We start from the raw sequence: 9994 nt of genomic DNA, 5'->3' as shown, positions 1-9994 counted from the left end.
CGGTTGGAGTGTGCTCACACGCTATAGGAGGATGCATATAGATGGTGGGTGACAAGTATCTAGAGTAGTACACTGCACAGATCACACAGGAGTTCTTTACGGCTGAATTCGAAAGAAATACATCGATCATGTGTACTTGGAGGCGAGAAGGAGAGAATTCTTGCACCGAGACAGAGCGGTGTGATCTCCGAATATGAGCGAGAATTCGTGAGACTTAGCGAATATGCATTGGAGTTGATGCCGACAGAGGTTGATAAATGCAAAAGATTTGAGGACGGACTGAATGACAACATCAGGTTGATAGTGACATCTCACCACTTCACAGATTTCTCTCTGTTGATAGCATCAGCCCTTGATGTGGAGAGAGTCAGAAATGAAGAGCAGTCCAGAAAGGATAGGCAACGCAAGAGGGGTTCTAGGTCTGGTCAGTCCGGTTCAGCAGACACGGGTAGTAAGAGACCCAAGGAGTCTCAGGGTCAGACTCAAGGTCGGGGCAAGAAACATAAGTCTCGATTTGCTCCAAGGAGAGGAGGAGGACAATCTGGTGCATCAGTGGGTAGTTCACCTGGTGCAGCTACACGGGGATCAGCCCCACCACCTGCTTGTGTACATTATGGTAGACCCCACAGAGGAGAGTGCAGATTGTTGACAGGTGGATGTTTTAGATGTGGGTCTACGGATCACTTCCTGAAGGATTGTCCACAGAGGAACACTAGTGCTCCCACTGCTCCACCTCAGATGGAGAGGTTTGCCCCAGCAGCACATAGGGGTAGAAGACCTGCGAGGCCTGATACAGCTGGTACATCACAGAGGCCTACTACAGAGACAGTGCAGAGGCAGGAGACTAGGGTAGCACCATGTGCTTATGCTATGAGAGCTCGAGATGAGCCAGAACCAGCTGATGTCATTAGAGGTACATTTTCTTTTTATGACCTGCTAGTATGTGCATTGATTGATCCAGGTTCCACACATTCATATGTGTGTATCACACCACCAGTTGATAGAGGGGTACAAGTAGAGGAGCTAGAGGAGGACATACAAGTCACAAACCCTTTAGGCCATAGTGTCATGGTGAAAAAGGTCTACAAGGGTTGTCCTCTAAAGATACAAGGGTATGAGTTTTTAGCTGACTTGATTGAGCTACCATTCCATGAGTTCGATGTGATATTGGGTATGGACTAGTTATCACGTCATCAGGCGATGGTAGATTGTCGACTAAAGAGGATGTCACTACAGATAGTAGATGGGGATGAGGTTACAATTGTGGGTGAAGGAACGGGTTGTCTTTCCACCATCATATCAGCCACAACAGCCAAGAGATTGATAAGAAAGGGCTGTGAGGCTTTCTTAGCACATGTGGTTGATACCAGGAAGACTAGCCCAAGCATGCAGGAGATCCCCACTGTATGTGATTTTCCGGATGTGTTTTCGGAAGAGTTGCCAGGTTTGCCACCCAATAGAGAAGTGGAGTTTGCTATAGAGGTTATGCCGGGTACTGCACCAATCTCCATTGCTCCATATAGGATGGCACCTACTGAACTGAGAGAGTTGAAAGTTCAGTTACAGGAGCTACTAGACAAGGGCTTCATACGCCCTAGTGTGTCACCCTGGGGAGCACGAGTGCTATTTGTGAAGAAGAAGGACGGTACCCTTCGGCTATGTATTGACTACCGGCAGCTGAATAAGGTGACTGTGAAAAACAAATACCCTTTACCTAGGGTAGATGACCTGTTTGATCAGTTGACGGGAGCTGGAGTATTCTCCAAGATAGATCTCAGATCAGGCTATCACCAGTTGAGAGTGAAGGAGACAGATGTTCCTAAAACTACTTTCAGGACCCGGTATGGACACTATGAGTTCCTAGTAATGCCAATTGGGCTAATAAATGCACCAGCAGCTTTCATGGACCTAATGAACCGCATCTTTCATCCCTACTTGGATCGGTTTGTTGTGGTCTTTATAGATGATATCTTGGTGTATTCTAGGAACCGGGAAGAGCATGATGAACACCTGAGAGTAGTACTACAGACACTGCGGGAAAAACAGTTGTATGCCAAGTTATCCAAGTGTGACTTCTAGTTGGATGAGATATCCTTTCTTGGACACATTGTGTCAGCAGATGGAATCGGGGTAGATCCAAGGAAGATTGAAGTAATAGTTGAATGGAAGCCTCCGTAAATGTAAATGTAAGTCGAAGTTTTTGGGGTTAGCTGGATACAGGAGATTTGTGAAGGGATTTTCCCTTATAACAGCCCCACTGACTAAGTTACTGCATAAGAATGCAAAGTTTGAATGGAATGAAAAATGCCAAACCAGCTTTGAGAAGCTGAAGGCTATGCTTACAGAAGCTCCATGTTGACACAGCCAGAGTCAGAGAAAGACTATGTGATCTACAGTGATGCCTCTCACAATGGGCTTGGGTGTGTTCTAATGCAGGAAGGGAAAGTAGTTGCCTATGCTTCTAGACAGCTAAGGCCACATGAAAAGAACTACCCAACTCATGATCTGGAATTGGCGGCAATAATATTTGCAGTGAAGATATGGAGGCATTACCTATATGGTGAGAAGTGTTACATCTACACTGATTACAAGAGTCTAAAGTACTTGCCAACTCAGAAGGAACTCAATCTGAGATAGAGGAGATGGATTGAATTCCTTAAAGACTATGACTGTGTAATCGACTACCATCCTGGGAAAGCAAATATAGTGGCTGACGCCCTAAGCAGGAAGTCCATGATGGCTTTGAGAGCATTGAATGCTCGGTTGTCTTTAGCACAGGATGAGGTTCTTTTGGCTGAGTTGTGTGTAAAGCCAAGTTTGTTACAGCAAATACAAGAAGCACAGTTAAGGGATGAAAAGTTGCTAACTGTTATGGGCAGAACTCAAGAGGGGAAGGAGACTGATTATGAGTTGAAAGGAGATGGGTGCCTGTACTATAAAGGCAGAATATGTGTACCAAGAGATGAGGAACTGAAGAAGAATATCTTGAAAGAGGCGCACAGTAGCTTCCATGCTATGCACCCAAGAAGTACCAAGATGTACCAAGACCTGAAAACACATTATTGGTGGCCTGGAATGAAGAAAGAGATTGGTGATTTTGTGACTAGATGTTTGACATGCCAGCAGGTTAAGGCTGAGCATCAGGTTCCATCAGGGTTGTTGCAGCCTATATCCATACCAGAGTGGAAATGGGACCACATCACCATGGATTTTGTGACTGGGCTACCATTATGACAGAGGAAGCATGATACTATATGGGTGATTGTGGATAGATTAACCAAGTCAGCTAATTTCCTACCAGTTAGAACTAGCTACTCATTAGAGAGATTAGCAGAAATTTACATAGATGAGATAGTCCGGCTACATGGAGTGCCAACATCGATCATATCTGACCGAGACCCGAAATTTACTTCGAGGTTTTGGAAGAGGCTACAGGAGTCTTTAGGCACTCGACTATACTTCAGTACGGCTTTTCATCCACAGACGGATGGACAGTCAGAACGGGTGATTCAGGTAACCCTTAAAACCTAGTAAATTATTATAAATGTTAAAAGACTACTAAAAATGACATGAATCACATAATAGGTATTAGAGGATATGTTGAGAAGCTGCATCATTGATTTTGAAGGAAGTTGGGAGAAGTATCTTCCTTTGGTAGAGTTTGCTTACAACAACAGCTACCAAGCCAGTATAAAAATGGCTCCATATGAAGCGTTGTATGGGAGGAGATGTAGAACTCCCTTATGCTGGACAGAAATGGGTGAGGAGAAAATAGTGGGCCCAGATTTAGTGAGACAGACAGAGGAAAAAGTGAAACTCATCAGAGACAATTTGAAAGTCGCCTCGGACAGACAGAAGTCATATGCCGACCTGAGGAGAAAGGATATAGAGTATGAGGTTGGCGAGAAGGTGTTTCTTAAGGTATCACCTTGGAAGAAAGTGCTAAGATTTGGTAAAAAGGGTAAGTTGAGCCCTAGGTTTATTGGTCCATACGATGTCATTGAGCATGTGGGTCCAGTAGCCTACAGGCTAGCTTTACCACCTGAGCTGGACAAGATCCACAGTGTATTCCATGTGTCGATGCTCAGGAGATACAGATCAGATCCTTCACATGTCATTTCAGTAGAGGAGATAATTGTGCAACCTGATTTGACATATGAAGAAGAACCAGTCAGAATATTGGCACGGAAAGTGAAATAACTCAGAAACAAGAGGATCCCACTAGTGAAAGTCTTGTGGAGACACCACAGCATGGAAGAAGCGACATGGGAGAGCGAGGAGACGATGAGGCAGCAGTTCCCTCAGCTCTTCACATTAGGTAAATTTCGAGGACGAAATTTCTATTAGAGGGGAAGAATTGTAACGCCCTCACCATAGGTAGTCCGTATAATTTACTGTTCCGACGACTCATGTCTGTTCGGACAGTCAAAATGTCTGGAACTACACCTAAACTATAGTGAGGAGGCATAAATTAATGAAATAAATATTAAAAAAATATAGGAAAAATTTTGAGAAATAAAATAAAATTTAGAGAATTTATTAATTGGTATAAAAAAATAAAAATAATCCGATGAGCACCATGAAAGGCATTTTGGTCATTTCACCCCTAGAGGTGAATTTTGACTTAAATGTCAAATTAAAATTTGGAAATAGAATAATTAACATAAATTAATTTTATGAATTTAAATTTGAAAAATGAGAAGAGAAAGAAGAAGAAAAGAAAAGAAAAGAAAAGGAAAGAAAAGAAAAGAAAGGAAATAGATTTATGAAATTTAAAAATAATAAAGTACACATAAATGTATATATATAAATAACCACAAGAGACAAAACCCCACCAACCATCTTCTTCTTCCTCTTCTCTCTCTCTCCTTGCCGTCTCCCTTGGTCTCTCCCTCCCCACCATTGTTATCAAGCTTAAAGCTTGATTTCCCAAGCTTTCACTCACCAAAACCCATAGACTCCTTCATTAAAAAGTTAGCTCACTCCATAAGGAAGCCATTGATAGTGAAAAGAATAAGAAAAGTTGAAGTTTAACAAGTTACCCAAGAGGTTAGTGCCTAATCTTCCTTTCTTCCTTTATTAATCCTTGAGTTAAGGTTAAAATGAAGTGAAATTTGTAAGAAACTAAAAGAAATAGGTGAGTTATGGGGGGAGTGAATTTTTGGTACCCATGGTGAGTGATGGTTTTTGATGACTATGATGTATATAAAGTGATTTAATGATGTTGGTTGATGCATTATAAGTATTAGAAGTTAATTTACATTAAGATTTTATGAGGTTGAAATTGTGAGTTAGGGTTTGGCCTAACTTTGGTATTTTTGTATTATACCATGCAATTGGGATTGTTGAGATGTGTTGATGATATTTAGAAGTGCCTTGAATGTCAAATTGAAGCAAGGAAGTTGGAGGAGAAATGAATTATTGGAAGTGTTATTTTCTGCAGGTTGTGTTTGTTGAGGGCAGTATACATTTTAGGCCATAAATGAAATTGTGTGACCCCAATTAGTATGAGGCCAATTGGAGGTGAAACTAGACTCAAAATAGCCCATTTTCCATGAAGAAACCATGCCCATATTTTGTCCAAAACTTGACCTAAATACTGCCCAAATTCGGATTTCCCTGCACCAAACCCAGAAAATGACCAAATGAATAGTACATATTCATTCGGTCATAACTCTCTCTATACTGGTCCAAATGACCTAAAATTTCACCCATGGAAAGTTTAGACATAGGGATACACTTTTCATGAAAACCACTTAACCCAGTTTTGCCTTTAACCAATTCAAATTGGTAGCAAAATTTGGGTCACTGAAACTGCCAGCCCAGAAAATGACCAAATGAACAGTACGTATTCATTTGGTCATAACTCTCTCTATACTAGTCCAAATGACCTAAAATTTCACCCATGAAAAGTTTAGACATAGGGCTACACTTTTCATGAAGACCACTTAACCCAGTTTTGCCTTTAACCAATTCAAATTGTTAGCACAAGTTGGGTCACTGAAACTGCCAACCCAAAAAATGTCCCAAAATACTATTCCTTTGGTATTTTGACCATAACTTGAGTTCTATAACCCCAAACTCAGTGATTCAAAAACTAAAATTCAAGTTTAAACATAGAGAAGCAATTGTTATGAAGGAATTGTGACTAAATAGACATCTCAACCTAGTCAAATTCCTAGATAAAGATAACACATCAACATGAACCTAAAGAAAGGTTCATGGGAAAAATGCTATATATGATAATTAAAATACTCATAAGGAGAATTAAATATTAAAAATGATATGAATATGTAAATTGGGACTAATGTCCTATTAATATGAAATTAATGGTACCAATGAACAGTACTAGAAAATAGTAATAGTGAACAGTGCAAAATTAATTAAAAATGTTTAATTGCCCATAGTATACCTAGACTTATTTATTTAGTTTGGAAAAATTGATATACCAATTAGGGACTACAGATAGCAGTACTGCCTACCGAAAAAATCATGAACTGACAATATATGTCTGGTATGATTGTTCTACAGGCTATATGCCTACTTACGGGCCATTGTGCCTACTCTATTTCTGGCTTTACAAGCTGGCGACAATGTCTCGTGCGACGGTGGCCTCGTGCCTGACAGACGTATACTGGATAGACATATGGCTGTCTAACCAGTATACACCCGTACATCCAGCTTTTATAATTTGTTATAAGTTTTCTTGGGCACTGATAAAAAAATTAATTAAGACTTAAAATACAATAAGTAATCATAAAAGATCCCGATAATGTTAATTATTTCCAAAGAGCAATAAAAATGTAAAAGACCCAGAAATTATGAGTTGCATATATTGTTTCAAATTATTAAATTATTGTTATTATAAATTATGCACCACTAAGCATTATGCTTAGCGCGTTGGTTTTCCATCGCGTAGGTACTGGAGATCAGCCGCATCAGTCCCAAAGAAATGGCGAAGATCGATGAGTGCAATCGACAAAGCTCTGATCAGATCTGCCATTGTCCAGAGTCACCTCACCGGTCTTTTGTATTTTGGTAGGGCCCATGTATAGACTAGTATTTTGGTTCATTATGTTTAGTTATGATGTAATTACTAGTTTATGATGTATTTCATTTTGGACTTGAAATGAAAACTTATAATTTATTATCTATGAATTTCCATATGAATACAATAGATGACACTTCATTTTGAAATATCATAAATAGTTGTGAATGATATGATAAAAGAGAATATGATATGGAAATATGTGAGATGACTATGAATATGTTAACAGGTGATAGTGAAACCTGCCAGATGCAAAAAAAAAAAAATCAGAGGAGGATCCATCTGTCTCCACAGAAATAAGATATAAAAAAAAAATTCTACACATAAATTACCTGATTTAAATGACATTAAAATTTACAATAAACATGACAAGACAAGATAGGGTGCTCCGGCACCGAATGTGGCACTTCTTACTCGGCTATACAATAGACGGGTAAGGGGCGTCACAAAACCTCTTATCTATGAGAGGAGACTCATGATTTCCTACAAATAGAGGACACGGCGTGTCCTCTATTTACCACGCTGACACCAATAGATTTTGTCGGAATATTTTAATTTTTTATTTATTTTTTTATAATTTTGAATATCCATGTCCTTGTTACTCATGTATTATGTGTTCTTGCTGCTGATCTTGAACAATGAAGATAAATCAATGGATGTTTGTTTCCTGAAATTCACCCAAAATCAACTTGAGAAAGACAAATTCTTGTAAATTGTCATTTAGTAGTTTGAAACAACTAAATTAATTGCTACAGTTACTTGGCTCCCGAATGCTTCATGTATGGCAAGGTAAATGACAATATCAATTTCTATGTACATGGTGTTGTGCTCCTTATGCTTCTCGGGAAGGAAGCCCATAAGCAGTGATCATCCAAAAGGCCAAGAAAGCCCTAGTTGTATGGGTATGTCCTCTTTAACTGTGGAATTCATTAGTACATTTTTGCTTTTCATTTTGCCCATAAAAATAAGTTAATTTACTTGTCTACACAAATATTAATTAGCTAAATATTAATTAGGCAAATATTAATAAGCCTAGTGATATTGTTTTATAATTTTTTTTAAATATTAATTAGCTAAATATTGAAATATCTCTTGTTTTTTTAATGTTAGATTACATATTTTTATTTATTATTAAATTTAAGTATAATTATAATTAATGGGCTAATTTTATATAATATATTAACTTATAAATATTAAAAAATGTCTTGTCAAATTAATATAATACAATTTAATATTAATTGTATTATATCGTGTAACCTATAAAATAAAAAGATCAAGGATTATGTTTGTTATTAAATTTTTGATATGATTTATTAATCGCGTCATATTCATATCAACTTTTAATCGTGCTTGTATTATATTTGTGCTAACATGAATGTGACCTACCAATCCGAATTGCCATCCCTAGAGACTCCTAACTTGTGGAGAGGGCTATGTTTTGGTCTGATACCCTTAATGCTATTTGTATGAATTACAAACCACACTTGAAGTTAGTGGGTATTATTGTTAAAAAATTAAGATATCTTATATTATATATTATAGAATCCTTATCTAATAATTAACCGTGGTAGAATTACATATATATAATTAAACTTTAATAACTATTTTTCTTTCACTCTAAGAAAAATTAAAGATCATTATTAGAGTTCTATCAGACTTCCCATCCTATCCTAAATAACTCTTATTACAGTTTTCAAGATCAAAGATAAATAGAGTTTCACACTGTATGATGCTAGTGATTCTATCAAATTCTTAGTCTCTAACAGATTCGAAAACACTGATTTAAGAGTCAGAATATTTCATCTCTAGCAGTCAAGTAGTTTAAAATATACTCAACTCTCCAATTGGTGAATGCTAGATTTATATAGTGTAACAGTTTCAATGCAAGACTCTCTACCATTAATTTGTAATCGAGTCGGATGAGTTGAATAAGAAAGAGTGATGAGGAATAATTGAGTATATTAAATAAAAATGTGTAACTATTAATCCTGAAATTATACTTAGAAAATATTTATGATATAAATTAATTAATTTAATTTTTTTAAAAAAATTAGATGAGAAAAAGAATAAAATTTAAATTTAAATAGAAAATTAATCTAATAATTAAATTAAAGAATTTTTTAGAGAATAATAAATTCTTATCTTAATTTTTAGATGGACAAATTGTCATATTATCAAATTCAATAATATCCTTTTTTGTCAATTCTATTATTCTCTCATTTTTCAATTTTATATAAAATAGATTATAGATTATAAATAGATATATAAATTATAGATAAATATATAAATTATAATTTAATATTACAAATTAATTAAAAAAATTATTAATAAAAATTAAATTATAAATTCTATAATTAATTTATTTAAAAATTGTCTTTGAAAGAAAAATGCTATATAAAATGAAGTTAAACACTTTGAATTTCAATTGGAAATCCATAAGTTTTTATAAAATATATATTTTACCAAAAAAAAAAGTGAATTTCTGTTTATTTAGTTAATTATTAAAAAAAGACTAATTTTTTTTTAGAAAAAAAAATGAAGTAACTATTTTGAAAAAAAAAACTGATTTTACAATTATAATTATTGCTGTATAAATTTTTATTTTAAATTATATTATAATAAAATTTAATTAAGTATAATTTAAATAAAATAGGATTAAGAATTTTAAATTTATATAAATTCTAAAATTATATAAATGATTAAATTTTAATTTTTTAAATAAAATAGAATTTAAATTTAACTAGGAAATCAAATTTAATTTTTTTCAAAATATAATAATAATTATTATTATTCTTTAGTCAATCAAAATAAAGGTCAATCTATCACTATCAAATTCAATCATGGATAATTTTGACAATCCCATGAATTTATAAGTAACAATAATTTTTAATTTATATAAATTTAAAAATTAAATTAAATAATAAAAAATAATTATAAATACTATAA

This window comes from Hevea brasiliensis, chromosome 3 (assembly GCF_030052815.1).
Source record: "Hevea brasiliensis isolate MT/VB/25A 57/8 chromosome 3, ASM3005281v1, whole genome shotgun sequence".
Classification (NCBI taxonomy): domain Eukaryota; kingdom Viridiplantae; phylum Streptophyta; class Magnoliopsida; order Malpighiales; family Euphorbiaceae; genus Hevea; species Hevea brasiliensis.
The sequence above is the reverse complement of the archived record's forward strand: the minus strand, read 5'-3'. Positions refer to the sequence as shown.